Source organism: Miscanthus floridulus, chromosome 13, assembly GCF_019320115.1.
Source record: "Miscanthus floridulus cultivar M001 chromosome 13, ASM1932011v1, whole genome shotgun sequence".
In the NCBI taxonomy this organism is placed as follows: domain Eukaryota; kingdom Viridiplantae; phylum Streptophyta; class Magnoliopsida; order Poales; family Poaceae; genus Miscanthus; species Miscanthus floridulus.
The window spans coordinates 59122920-59138233 of NC_089592.1; the positions used below are offsets into that span (position 1 = coordinate 59122920).

Below are 15314 nucleotides of genomic sequence, written 5' to 3' on the forward strand. Positions count from 1 at the left end.
CGGTAAAACAAAATGCCCTACCTTATACATTTGCCTTGATCGATAGGGTTTTGCTTTTCTCTTTATTCTTTTCCAAGTAAGAACTTGCTCCAATATGAATGATCACCCTTCATCCATCCTAGCTTTGCTCTCCATCTTGGTGTGGACCTAACCTGGCTCATCACACAGTTAGCATAGAGGTTAGTCACTAGTTGTATCCATTAACAAAACCAAACATACGGCTTTTCAGCCACTCATGCATATATTTAAATCAATAGTTTTTTCTATGCACTTAAATATACACCATATCTATCTATATAATAGAAATAATATATATAGAAAAGCCAAAATGTGGCTTACAATTTAGAAAGGGGGGAGTACCTCATAAAATTGTTTGTGTCATGGTCATTTGTCCCTACTCTCTCTGCCCCAAAAAGACGGTTGTTTTAGAAAGGAATTTGGACATCTGTTTGTCCAGATTGGTTCCCAAAACAACGGTCTTTTTGGGACGGAGAGGGTATATATTTGAATGTTGACTAAGTTTTACGATCTATATACAATGTTTGTTTTATAAGTCTACAGTTTCTTAAGCTAGTATTATATTTCCTGCCTCAGTTGCTTGCGGCATGTCCTACTTTTTAGACTTATATCTCTTCGCCTAACATCTTCTAAGGTGTGGCGAGTAAACTGGTACTCTCACCTTAGAAAGTTAGAACTTCGATGAAAGTTTAGTAAATAAGTGTAACGGTAACGATTATCTAAACACCTCCTAAAGTACATGCAGGGTTTGAGCATGGACGAGACATAAAACGAGCTCGATCACCGGTTTGGCATGCTGCATGCATATGCATGCAGTTGGATTATATTTATATTTATTGGACGGGAGAGAGGTGCGCGCGGAGCTGCATGCGCTGCGCAGAGTGCAGACCCAGCGTCACCACTCACCACTCGTACGTCTCCAGCCATAACCCGGAAGAGAACCCGATCGGGACCGCACGAAGAAGCCGATCCACCGCAACTCGCACCATTAGAAAGTAAACCCACCCCTGGAATAACCGCCTCCCTTGGTGGCGCGACACTCGCGATCGCCGATCAGCCTGAATCTCCGGACCGATGGAGGCGATGGAGGAGCTGGCGGAGCTCGCCGACACGACCCTGCAGGGCACCGCGCTGCTCGCGGACGACGACCCCTCCGCCGATGATCGCCCGAGCCGCCGCGGCTCATCCTTCCTCACCGTCGTCGCCATCGGCAACGTCGTGCGTACACCCCTCCGTCCCAATCGCATTCATGCAACTCGACCCTTGCGCTCCTGCTGCTGGGGCTTGATGATGGCGTTTCCGCGTGCGCTTGTTTAATTTGTGCAGGGCGCGGGAAAATCGGCGCTGCTCAATGTTCTGATCGGACATCCCGTGCTCGTGAGCACAGTTTTTCCCCAATTTCTTTTTTTTTTGCACACTTTTCTGGGTTCCATATACGGCGTACACTTTGTCTAATTCTGCAAGTATACAGTTCTATATGATTGTTTTTTTTATTCCATCTCTGTTACGTTGAATGGTGGAGCAGAGATTCATAATAATTTACCAAATATTTCTCTAGGCGCTTCTCCTGTTGCCTACACTGACGAATCTCATGTTGCTGATTGCAGCCTACCGGGGAGAATGGCGCGACAAGAGCCCCAATCTGCGTTGAGCTGCAGCGGGACGCATCACTCAGCAGCAAGGCCATCGTTCTGCAGATCGATAGCAAGTCACAGCAGATATCCGCGAGTGAGTTCTCTTGGTGAACGATCTCTCAAACGTGGCTAAAAAATTCTTGGACTGTGTGAAATCAGGGGATGGATTTGCATTGGGTGCGTGCATGTGTTTGTGGCGACTATGTCTGAATGACGACTATGGTACAGGTTCCCTCAGGCACTCGTTGCAAGACAGGTTGAGTAAGGCTTCCGGCAAGGGGCGGTCGGATGAGATCACTGTGAAATTGTGCACTAGCACAGGTTGGTTTCCTATTCCATTATTCTTATCTCTTTTTTTTTCCCTACATACGCGGTAAACAGCTAATCTGAGTATTGTTCAGAAATGAGTATACACTATTTCCTTTTCTTTTAATTTGAATATATAAGCGACTTCACTGTTTCATTCAATTGATTGGCGAACCGTACGTTATTTCCTTTGGCTGCATCTATTTCTACTGGGCCACACTCTTTTTGTTTGCTTTATGCAGCCATACGCCGTTCTGCGTCAATCCTACAGCGATTGTAACTTCTTTCATTTGTTTCTCTGAATTAAAGGTACAGTAGGAAGCTCTGACATAATAAAGCTTAGGGTCAAGGTGGATGATACATTTTTACCTTTGCTTATATATGTATCTTGAAGAAAAATATGTATGTACAAGATAAATAGATTTCAAAGAGAAGATTGCAAAAAAAAAGCACATATAGTAATCTTTGGACTCTGGTGCAGTATTGAATACATAACTCCTACTATACACATATGAAAGTGATAATAAATTTGAGAAATTACTATACCAAGTCATTATTTTCGCTACAAATTGAGTAATATTTTCTGATCGATGGCAATGAGTTTCGTAATTCAGTTGTCAATAGTGGGAGTTTTCATTAAAACAAACAAAATTGTCATGTAGGTTTTTATTTTTGAATAATCAGGGTAACCCACTGCAGGTCTGCAGCCCACGCCAAACCCTTTCTGTTCTGATCCATATCAAGAGTAGTTTTGATATCGAAATCTAGATGCTTTTGTCAATAATATTGCCCAAATTTTGACAAAATATGCCTGGGCTCATGTCTTCGAAAATAAAAACCCTTCAAATTTCATGTTATGGTAAACATTTTACTTTGGGTATTCACTTCTCATTAACCCTTCTGTTTCAGCCCCTCCACTAAAACTAATTGACATACCGGGCGTTGATCAGCGGAGCAATGGATGAATCAATGGTGAGTATTATGTAGTCCTCTATTTGATTGTTTGTTTAGCTTTTTGAGCAACTAGCAGATTACCTATGCAATGGTGTGGTTAGGTTTAGAAATACCACTACATTTCCATATTGTCAAGAATTATTATCGAAACTGCAAAACTAACCAAGTGTGTACTCTCTTTTCTCCATATATGGCTTGCAACTTGAAATCACATCTCCAGATTAGCAACTATGCTGCACGCAATGATGCAATTTTGCTAGTTATCATTCCAGCTCTTCAAGCACCTGACGTGGCGTCTTCTCGAGCTCTAAGGATTGCCAGAGAATTGGATTCAGAAGGTGTGTATAATAGATTGCACAAAAACAGGACTCCTTTTCCATTACACTTTCTTGACATAGCATTCGAGTTTACTTGTAATGTTTTATGAAAGCATATTAATGTGTTTGTTTACTAGGTACTAGAACCATTGGTGTCTTAAGCAAAATTGATCAAGCTTCTGGAGAACAGAAAGCCCTGGGTGCTGTTCAGGCCTTGCTTGTAAACCAAGGTCCAAGAACTGCAGAGGACATTCAATGGATAGCTACAATTGGGCATTCTGTTCCTACTGCCTCTGCTCAGTCTGAAGTAGGTTCTGAAACCTCACCGGAAGCTTATTGGCAAGCAGAAGTTAAAACCCTTATATCTATTCTTGGCGGAGCGCCCCAAAGTAAGCTTGGGAGAGTAGCTTTAGTTGATTCACTTGCTAAGCAGATAAAAACAAGGATAACAGCTAGGCTGCCAAATCTCCTTAATGGGTAAAAACTTATGCTGCTCCTTTTGGTCAACTTGTGTAGTGGTATGCTAGAATCAATGATAATTTTATTCCTCTTTCATATCACTTTAGTCTTCAAGGGAAGTCTCAAATTGTCCAAGAGGAATTAGGAAAGCTTGGAGAACAGATGGCCCAAAGTTCTGATGGAACCAAGGCAATTGCTTTAGGACTTTGCCGAGAATACGAGGATAAGTTTCTTGAACATATTGCTGGGGGTGAGGTTAGTAAATCTAATGCAGTCCCTGCTGGCCTATATATATCTTAGATTTATTCATAATCTGAGGTTTACTTTCCTCAAAAGTAAAGGATATTAGAAACTTTGAGCATTAGTTCATTTGTGCTGTTATATATGCAGTATTTCTATCATCATAAACCGGCCAGTCTGAAACCATCACGCCCTGCTGGCCTATATATCTCTTAGATGTATTCATGATCTGAGGTTTATTTTCGTCAAAAGTAAAGGATATTAGAAACTTTGAGCATCAGTTCATTTGTAATGTTGTGCAGTATTTCTATCATCATAAACCAGCCAGTCTGAACCATCCTTGTTTTGGACTTGGCCACAATTGTACAATGTATTAAAAGGCTTTGTAGAAGTTTTATGTGCCACTTGTTTGATCTTTTCAGTTTCTAAAAAAAGTATCTTGTACCTTTGCTTTCTTTTTTTTTCTTAAACATGTGGGAGAGCTGTGGATCACTTCATTAAAGAAGAAATAAAGGGTGTTAGGATATAGGCCATAACTGCCTTAAAGATACAAAAATCGCACCGTATAAAAAGGAAAAAGAACGACCAATCCCCAAGACAAAAAATAAATGGACTCGGGAAGCAAGAGCATCTGAGGATGCCTTGCACCAGCTGCACACCACAACGAACGTTCATGAAGCACGGACTGCTGTACTTTCTGGGGATCTGGGAACCAAATTTCCCAAGTAACTAAATGGATCAAAGAGTTAAAACCTTTTTTGGGTCCTCCTATCCTCTTGAGAGCTCCACACCACACCAGCTAGTGCGAGATGAATCTCTTAGGGGACAGAACTGCTTGGGGGACCACATTTTGGAGAACGAAAAACATTGCTTCGTGAGTTAGGACACAAGAAACTAACACATGTTGAAAGTTTCTTGCGCCTGCTCACGCTATGGGCACTGCACAGGATGTGGAAGTCCTCTCCGCGCTAGTCTCTCAGCTGTCCATCATCTATAAATATATCAAGCCAAAGGAAGACTTTACAACGTAAGGGAGATCAACATTTCTGTAACCTTTTCCTAGTATTGAATCTGTTGATTGAAGCAAAAAAAAGGCCATGTATGCTGATTTATAAGAATATGTGCCCTCTCTTGTAAATATCCACTTGTCTTGATCCAGTACCTCAAGATTTAATGACTTCCTCTAAATTCCCAAAGGTTTAGATATCCAATCAACACAAGCATTGTTAATGCCTCTCGAAATTCCAAAATGCATTTGTGATTAGCAAGGGCTTCATGCACAAATAAATTGTTTGGCCCTCGTTTTGGGCACCAAAGCAGTAAGATTAGGAGCAACTTCTGGCTATGATTTACTAGTGTAGCTACCGATCTGTACAAAACTTGGTTGACATGCCATCTCCAACTATTGTATCAACAGCTATAGCATACATAACCTTACCTACAGGATGCACTTGCATGAAAAGCCCACACCAGGACAAGATAGATCACCCAATGCAATCGAAGTGTCCACTCAAGTGTCTAAATGTCATGAATAATCCCTAGTCCATATTCAATTGGTCGGCTAAGTTTTGGCCATGCTGCTAGACAATTGCCCTCCATTATCCTTCTGATGCCCTTTCCAGAGAAAACTCCTTACCTTGTCAATTTCTTTATTGGCACATTTGGAAAGATTGATAAATTGCAATCATGAGGTAAGAGGAGCTGAAGTGAGGACTTCTTTAACCATGGTCAGTCTACTGACCCGGTTGATAAGCGAGTCCTTCCAACTCATAAAATAGTCTGCAGTCTTGTCAATAAGTGAACACAAACAAGCCTTGGTTGGTTTCTTAAGCGAATGAGGCACTTCAATACAAGTACATGGAATGAGGAACGAGGATGGTCTTAATGAATATGGAATGAGTGCACAAACTTAATTTGTAGACTTCGTTAGTGAGATTGATGTTTTATATAAAGTTTATTCTATCTTAAATGTGTAAGTTCATCCTAGTTGCAATACTATTCATACCAGAAATACCAATATGCCTTTGAAGGTGTTAATTTGCCCCTCTATGAAATTTCTCTTTTTCAAGACCTGCTAGAATTTAAAAGTCCTCGAAATTTTACTGCTTATGTAGGGTGGGGGTTGGAAAGTTGTTGCAAGTTTTGAGGGAAAGTTTCCAACTAGGATCAAACAACTACCTCTGGACAAGCATTTTGATATGAAAAATGTCAAAAAGGTAATTAGTTGTACATAAAACATAATTAAAGCCAACTCTACTTGAACTTGTCAAACTTATGGTTATATAACATCATTTTTCTTTATGTTAGGTTGTTTTGGAGGCTGATGGTTATCAGCCATACCTGATATCACCCGAAAAAGGCTTAAGGTTTCTCATAAAAGGGCTTTTAGAGTTAGCAAAGGAACCATCAATACTCCTTGTGGATGAGGTAATATTCGAGTTCCTTTAGCCTTCTTCTGCCATGAACTAGTAGTCACTGCAATCTAGTAAATGATGTAGACCTCTTCAAGGTTTCATCTACATGTACATTGCAAATGTTAAATGTATAGTCACATGTAATTAGCCATAGGTATATGGGCTTCTTTGTACATTTACACATCTGTATATTTGCCCATTGGGCCCTTGGAATAGATTAGATGCTTTACTCTAATGTGGTAAGGTTTCTAGATCCTTCTTTGGCTTCATTAGTTGTTGCCGGCACACTATAGCTACTTAGCTAGCGAGTGGCCGGTGAATCTCATAGCCACCATGTCCTATCTTTATCTCTTTCCCCTTCTTCCACACACCCTGAACCCACTTCTCCAACTATGATGTCGCCTTATTGTGCCCTCCTGCTCTGGGACCGCAACTGCCGCTCTGCCCTATCATGTAGCGTCCCACCCACTCGTCTGAGTTGCACACTACCCCACCTTGCATAGGCTGCAACCATGGCTCCGCACACCCATGTCGCACCCCTTCTGATCACCATCATAGTACCTTCCGACCACCCCAAATTGATGACACCCCTGCCTCTCTTGCAGCAAAACCAGCCTACGCTGCTTGCCTTCTCCATCATCAAAGTCATGGCTCGCCCCAAATCAGCTCAAGAGTACTAATTGTGCTATTACTGCCGGCTTCCCAGAGTATGGTAGCTCCTCTACTCCCTCTATAGACCACGTCCATCATCAAGTTGGACGAGACCAACAATCAAGAATGGCATGCGAGTCATCCTAGACATTTTTGCTAGTTGGGACATGTCATGGGTATAAGATCCTGTCCACCAATGCCCGCCCTGCTGATGTCCTCGGCAACGCTGTCTCCAGCCATGGTGGATACTGGAGACGAGGCTGCCACAAAGGCAATAATGATGCTCTTGCCATTTATGCTGCAGAAACTTAGGAGGCCTATTAGGTTGCTCTTGAGTGAGACATTACATTTCCATGAAGATTATCAAACTTCCTACCTCACAGATGATTTGTATGTACCTCGAGGAACATTACCAACAAGGTGGTGAGGACATTTACTACTAGTTGGGGCAACTTGCTAGCCTCCAGCAAGGTGACTCCACTGTGGATGCCTTTTATCTGTAGTTCACTTGTCTATGGCATCAGATTGATGACATGGATCCTCCAACTTGCTCTAGTGGCTCCACCTTCTAGCGCTCATAGTGTGCTTAACTGTGATTGACAATGCATGTTGACTTCCTCATGAGATTTATCCTGAGTTTGAGCCTTTTCATGCTCAACCTGTGAGCAGATCACCATCACCAGCTACTTTGGAGGTCCTTACTACACTTCGAGCTGAGGAGACTCGGTTTTGTAGTATCTATGAGTAGCCATCACTTGTTATTTTAGCTATGTTTGTTGTGCCTACTATTACTACAGCTTAGCTGTGACTTCATCGATAGCTACTCATGCATGGGCCTCCACCTATTGTAAGAGGTGGAGGTATTCATGCTCCGTATGAAGAAGCAAGGCCATGTCGATGGTTCCTCTAAAGAGGGGTAGGGTCCTCAGGTGGTCTTCAGCGGGAGTTCTCAAGTGGCTCCTCTCAAGGTGAACATGTTATCACCAAGTGAGACTGCTCAACATGTCTCCATCCTTCAGTGCTTCACTAACCAATCCATGTCAAGCTCTGCTGGCATTGCTCTGTCTTATCCAGGTATTTTGATCTTGGATTCCAATGCCTATTTTCATTTAACGCCAGATTCTTCCTTTGTCACTTCTAAGGGACCTCTGGCTATTCGTCATTGTTCAGACAACTTGATGGCAAGACTATTCCAGTTAGCTATGAAGGCACTTTTCTCTCACCTTAGCTCATAGTTCCTAAGCACTCCATGCAGCTTCTTTGTGTAGGCTATCATGTTGGTTTTGATTCTTCTTCCTGCTTTGTTCAAGACTGTCGAACTTAGGAGATAGTTGGGACTAGCCACCGCCATAGAGAACATAAGGGTCTCCACATCCTTAATCACCTTCATCTGCCGTACACTACTTCCGCTACATCATCCATGGTGTCCTCACCCGCTGCTTCCAATACAATGGCCAATGAGAGCAATCTATGGTGTATGGCGGGAGCTTCGGCCTTACACGAGTTCCTTGCTAGGTCGTTGGTCTTGGATCCCTAGGTCCTTTGGTCGTTTGAGGCAGCTGGTCATGTTTCACTAGTTTACTTTCTAGTATGCTGCATTGACTAAACCCCATGAGGAGGGGGTGCCTTGGGAGGGGGATTTCTTACTTCCCTCCCTTTTGTATCTTTTTATTCTTCTTCTTAATGAAATGACACGCAACTCTCATGCGTAGTTTGAGAAAAAAGCAGGGTGTCAAATGTATATAGTCACATGTAATTATCCCATAGTATAGGAGCTTCTTTGTATATTTATACGTCTGTATATTTGCCCATTGGGCCCTTGGAATAGATTGAGATGCATTATTCTAACAGCAAATACCTAGTTTCAGTTTGTCATGTTGCACTCTACGTCTTGAAAAGTTTCGGATATATGTTCTGATGTTAAGATTGAAAGATGTAATACATACTAATTCAATCAAAACATGGACCTATGGCTGTTCATTTTTTTTTCTGGAATACGCAGGAGAGTTGCATATCATTGCATTGAGAAGAAGAGAACTGAAACTACAACACATCCGAAAACACATAACACACCCACGCACAGATGCATTCATTTTAGCTTACATGCTCATGTCAATTTCTGTAGTTCCTGATTCCACAAGCATATTCACTAGTCTAGTCATGCCATTGCTACTGAAATTGCCAATATTTCACGTATGTAATGCTTTATTATTTTAATTCATTAGCTGATCAGAGACCTTAGCTATCCTGTTCAAATGAAGTTGTAACCACTTCTGTATAAAATTAGTGTTCTTATGACATTGTTACCTTTCAATACTTTTCCTTGGAATTATTATTATCAGGTTCACCGTGTATTGCTAGACATAGTATCAGCTGCAGCAAATGCAACTCCAGGACTTGGTAGATACCCTCCATTTAAACGGGAGGTAAAATCCTTAAGTGTGTTTAAGAGCCAAAGATTTTTATTAGTTAGTCAGTAACCCTTTTTATTTCCTTTGCTGACAAGGTAATTGCAATAGCATCTGCTGCTCTAGATGGTTTCAAGAATGAGGCAAGAAAGATGGTCGTTGCACTAGTTGACATGGAGAGAGCATTTGTACCTCCCCAACATTTTATTCGCTTAGTGCAGAGAAGGTTAGGTGATTTTGCTATGTAAAATGTTAAAAAAGTTGTATGTAAAAAACTTGTTGATTTCCTCCTTCATTATATAGTTATTTCATACCTATCCCCTTTCAACTTAGAACACAACTATTTTCAATGTTCTATATTTTTTTAATGGTATTCTGGAATTCGAGTAAACCGCCTTTATGTATAATGAACTGTCTACTTGTGTCATTGTAAATTCAACATAGTTAAGACTTAATATCTCTGCCATTCATAATCAGAATAAGTGAAGCCAGGGTTTTGTCGATATATTATGAGAAATCATGTTCACTAAAGTGTCTACTCATGAATGATCCAATTCCTTTGCACTGACAGACATTCTCATCTAGTTTGCACCCGTCTTGTACATTCTCAATAAAATGGTGTATCGTTTTATTTTTCTGTCTAATAATTGTCAAGTCCGTAAAATCCAGGATGGAAAGGCAACGCCAAGAGGACGAGCTGAAGAATCGCTCTACAAGGAAGGGCCAGGATCCAGACAAAAGCAGAGTATGCTACTCTGTACTATACATTGTGCCTACTTTATGTTTTCCTAATTTCTTGTGTATGGATAGTTAAACATTTTGAACAGTTAGTTGTTACCCCATAGTGTTTGTCTTATAGTATCCAAAAACATCATGTTAATAACTGTGAAAATGGTTGTTTCCATTTCAGGATACAACCCCACAAAAAAATTCACATCAAGGAGAGACTGAAACAGGCATCAAATATACAAGTTTTAGGTCCTGCAGGAGAAATTATTGCTGGTATGGCCCTACTACAATTATTGTATATTTACCATCGCTAATCTTATTAGGTAGAAGATAATAATAAGTAAAATAGATGGAAGAGCTATCCATAAGCAGAACTGTTTTGTGTTTTCAATCTTTGCCTTGGATTAATTACATAGCGAGTGCATGTTTTCTCTGCTAAAGGTTTTTTGTTCAAAAAACGCGCAAAAGCAAATGACTGGAGCAAGCGATGGTTTGTTCTAAATGAGAAAAGCGGAAAGGTTGGTTGTATCAGCATTAAAATACTCATCCATTCCTTTTTACCATTTATGGTGGCTCTAAAATTTCTTTTGTGCCCAGCTTGGATACACAAAGAAACAAGAGGAGAGACATTTTCGGGGTGTCATTAATTTGGAGGTAGTAAAAGTTTTTCAGTGATTTTCTGTTGTGATTCTTCTTTTTTTTCTTTGAAGGGGAGTCATGATTCTTCTATTGCGATTTGGGCATTCAGGTTTATGTTGATGCAATATGTTTAGCTTATATCTGATAGCTTTTAGGGTCTGTTTGGTTCTCTCCTCGCCGGAGCTGCCTGGCCCAGGCAGCGCTCCCAGGCGTCCGATTTCAGTCGACTGTGGGGCCAGGATCGAATGCCTGGTAGGTGCCTAGGAGAGACCACAAACCAAACACGCCCTTAGTGGGCTTTGCATCTTATTGAATCCCATAATAAATCAGTTGTCAATAGAGTAGTCAGAAAGGGTGGTGTTTTGAATAGATGATCAGGTGCAAAGAACTGGTTCGGCCAGTTCCAGGTCTTGCTAAAGCAACAGGCTTAGTTATTCTTTATTAGTTTGAAGAAAGGTTTTCTATTTCCTTTCTGCCAATTTGAAGTTCGACATATAGATGCAAGTTAGAATTTAAAATTTAGGTGAACTGGCTTGATCCAAACGGGATGCCAACAAGAGGATGTGGTCAGATTGACTGGCTAAGATTCACTAGTTTTTGGTACCCTAGTACTCCTAGTGCTACCTTGTGGTCAATTGATCACGCAGTTACATTATCTATCATTGCATTAATTTTTGTTTGCAACTTGTAGGATTGTAATCTTGAAGAGATTTTAGATGATGAAGATCCTCCAAGAAGTTCTAAGGATTCTAAAAAGGCAAATATGGTAGATACTGGAAAAGATTCTAGTCTTATGTTCAAGATTACTCACAAGATTGCATATAAAAATGTGTTGAAAGGTACTTTTGGATCTATTTTTTAATTCATTACATGTTTCTCAGTTATAGTTTCTAATTAATTACATCTTTGATGTTTCTTTCCAAGTGTTCACTTAAATTTTAGTAATTACCGTGGCAGCTCATAACGCTGTTATACTGAAGGCTGAAAGTATGAGTGATAAAACTGAATGGGTCACCAAGATTAAAAGCATTGTTGACCCAAAAGGGCTTGCTGCAAAGAAACAAAACTCTTCAGAAGGTGGCGGACCAATGAAACAAAGCCATTCAGATGGTTCCCTAGTATGTTGCAAGACCTTACATTTTTGTTTTGTCAACGGAATTTGTAATGCTTGCATTTGGTTCTGCCCTTTCATTTCCCCATATGAGAACTTTTGGAAGCCTTCCACTACAGCAGAAAAGGATGAATTATGTGGCATTTGCTCTTCATTCTTGTAAAATATTTTCCATTCATGTACATACTATCCTTCCAGGAAACAATACTCAAGAAACCTGTGAACCCTGAAGAAGAGCTTAGATGGATATCCCAGGAAGTCCGTGGATATGTGGAAGCAGTCCTCAACAGTCTTGCAGCAAATGTCCCCAAGTTAAGACGACAATCTTTTTCAGGATTTCCTAATTTCTTTTTATGCCATGCAATGTCTTACTATTCTAGTTGAGCAGGCTGTGGTTCTCTGCCAAGTAGAGAAAGCGAAAGAAGATATGCTTAATCAGTTGTATACTTCCATAAGGTTGGTTCTATCAAATTATTTCCGAGTACTGGGTATTTCATTGTCAATATGTTATTTTCAGGGAAAAAAACTTATTACTTTTTTTCCCTTGTGTGATGTATCTGTGTGATTTGAGCACCACGTTATTGATTTCATCTTTCTTAAGGTTCAAAGTTGATTTAGTGGTACATATTGCTATGTTTTTCATGAAAATGAAAACTTCTTACTTGTTAAGATCTTGATTCAGGTTTTGCTGTTTCAGCCTCTTAGGTGCCAGTTGCTTCTATGGTTTTGCACTGCATATATGTACATCATTTATGTAATACCTGCTGGTACCAGTCGATTTATTAGAGCTACTTAAGTACAAGAACATGACTATACAATGTTGGATATTCTGAATTTTCTCTGATATATGACTTGGATGATAATACAGATATTGTAGTCAATTACAGCCATTAAAGTTTGAAATATTTCTTACCTAGAAAATTGAAGTAACAAACTCACAGCTCCGTTCTGTGGTTAGCACGCAAAGCGCAGCCAAAATTGAAGAGTTAATCCAGGAGGACCATAATGTGAAGCGCAAGCGTGAAAAATTCAAGCTGCAGTCATCCCTTCTTTCCAAGGTCACTCGCCTGCTCAGCATCCATGACAATCGGCAAGCCAGTGCTACTTTGTCGACAGATTCGGCTGGATCAGGTAAGTCAATTCCTTTTATATGAATCAACGTACATTTGGGGCTGCTGCCTGGTTGCATGAAAATTGCTCCAAGAAATGCTGTTGATCAATAAATATTGTAGCTACATTTTTTATACACATTCTGCAACTGCGATGTTATGATCAACTTTGTAGAGATCTCTGGAACTTATTTATATATGTTCCTCATATATACATACACCAGACCCAACAAAGTGCTGTTGATCTTTATTTTCTCAATTTTTATACAGCCATGTGGGAATTTCCTTTTATCTAAGATTGTGCTCTCTGCAACATCATGATATGTCAATCCTGTACAGCATGTTTTTGCTATAATTTATTCATGCATTTCATCGCCAATCATGTCCTGCAGAGAGTAGCCCGAGGAGAATGGTGGGATACTCCGGTGACGAATGGAAATCTGCATTCGAAGCTGGATCGACCAATTCGTCTGCTGTAGCAACCTCTGGCGGCCGCCGCTTACCAAGTCGAGGGCCGCCTCCGCCTCCACCAAATGGTGTTTGATTAAGGAGCGCGTCTTCTTGCCCCATGTGCCCCTGAGCAGCTGATTATAAGTTTTCAGAGGTATGCTAATAAAGACCAGTAAGTGAAAACAAGATTGACTGGACTATTACTGAAACGAGGTGACCATATATAGGTTTATGAATTAGATGACCGTGAACAGAATTGAGATGTAGATTTTTGTATTTTCTACTATTCACATTAGTCCTGTAGGATCGATTGAGCGTCTGTCCGATCGAGGCATTGCACCACCAGATACTCTTTTTTTCTCAGATATGTACTGTAATCTTTCACTGCTTCCTATACTACTAATTTTATTTTATGCACTTTTCCTTTCTAAGCCCAACTCAATCGGCTTTCACGAGAGGACACAACATCCTTGAAGGCGTTTATCCTGTGTGAGACAATACACGGACTTCACAGGAAAAAACTGAATGGGTAATCTTCAAAATAGATTTTGAGAAAGCCTATGACAAGGTTAGACGGCCTTTTTTTTTTCCAAACACTGCGTATTAAAGGTATTTCGCCCAAGTGGATCAAATGGGTTGAAACCTTTATCACTGGTGGGAGTGTAGCAATTAATGTAAATGATGAGATTGGACACTTTTTTGAAACGAAGAAAGGCCTTCGTCAGGGGGACCCTTTATCTCCTCTTCTTTTTAATATTTGTAGCTAACATGTTAAACAATTCTCATCAATAGAGCCAAAGATGATGGGTAGTTAGGTGGAGTGGTGCCCCATCTACTGGATGGTGGTTTATCAATCCTTCAATATGCCGGATGACACAATTCTCTTTATGGAACATGATCTAGAGCAAGCCTGAACCATGAAGCTTTTACTTTACGCATTTGAGCAAGCTTCTGGTCTTAAAATAAATTTTCATAAAAGTGAGTTGTACTGTTTTGGCGAGGCCAGGGAAGTAGAGACCCAATATACTGAGCTTTTGGAAGTAAATCTGGAGATTTTCCAATGAATTATTTAGGGATTCCAATCCATTTTAGAAAGCTGAGGAACGGGAACTGCAAAAAGGTAGAAGAACGTTCTGAGAAGAAGAGGTAGAAGAAAGTTTTGAGAAGTTAAGTAGCTGAAAAGGTAAACATTTGTCAATAGGGGATGTCTAACATTGATTAACTCGGTGCTGAGCAGTTTACCCCTGTACATGATGTCTTTCTTTGCTATTCCAAGAGGAGTGCTCAAGAAATTAGACTACTTTCGTTTTAGATTTTTTTAGCAAAGTGACAACCAAAAGAGGAAGTATTGCTTTAACAAAAGATAGCTTAGCCAAATGCAATTGGCAAGGCAGTGAAATGTGTTGCTTTTGCCACAAAAATGGGACAATTAAGCACCTTTTCTTTGAATGTCGCTTTGCACGTGCGATTTGGAGTTGCATACATGTTGCTTTAAACCTTCCTCAACCACAGTAGTATTCCTCACATGTTTGGGAGTTGGCTAAATGGGTTTAGGAGGGATTTAAAACCTTTACTCAGTTACTTGTTGGTCACTTTGGTTATGCAGAAATGATTTGGTATTTGAAAAAAATGTTTATTCTCCCTTGCAGGTGGTACATTCGGTTATCCAATGGCTCCGCACATGGGTTATTGTTGGTATATTTAACGCACACAGATAAATCCATAAGCGTACAGATACCGCTTCTCCCGAAAGTATTACAAGTATCATATCCACAGGGAAACGTGTGAGACTAACTACGATCTAACTTAACTAGGGGTAGCAACAAGGTTAAGATAAGTAAAAGCATAGAGAGGAAAACTAAGGTTCCCTAGTTC

General features: G+C 40.3%; 1 pseudogene; it reads left to right on the forward strand.

The window, feature by feature from the left end:
- Positions 1-931: 931 nt before the first annotated feature.
- LOC136501500 (dynamin-2A-like) lies at positions 932-13595 on the forward strand (annotated as a pseudogene).
- The last annotated feature ends 1719 nt before the right edge of the window (positions 13596-15314 follow it).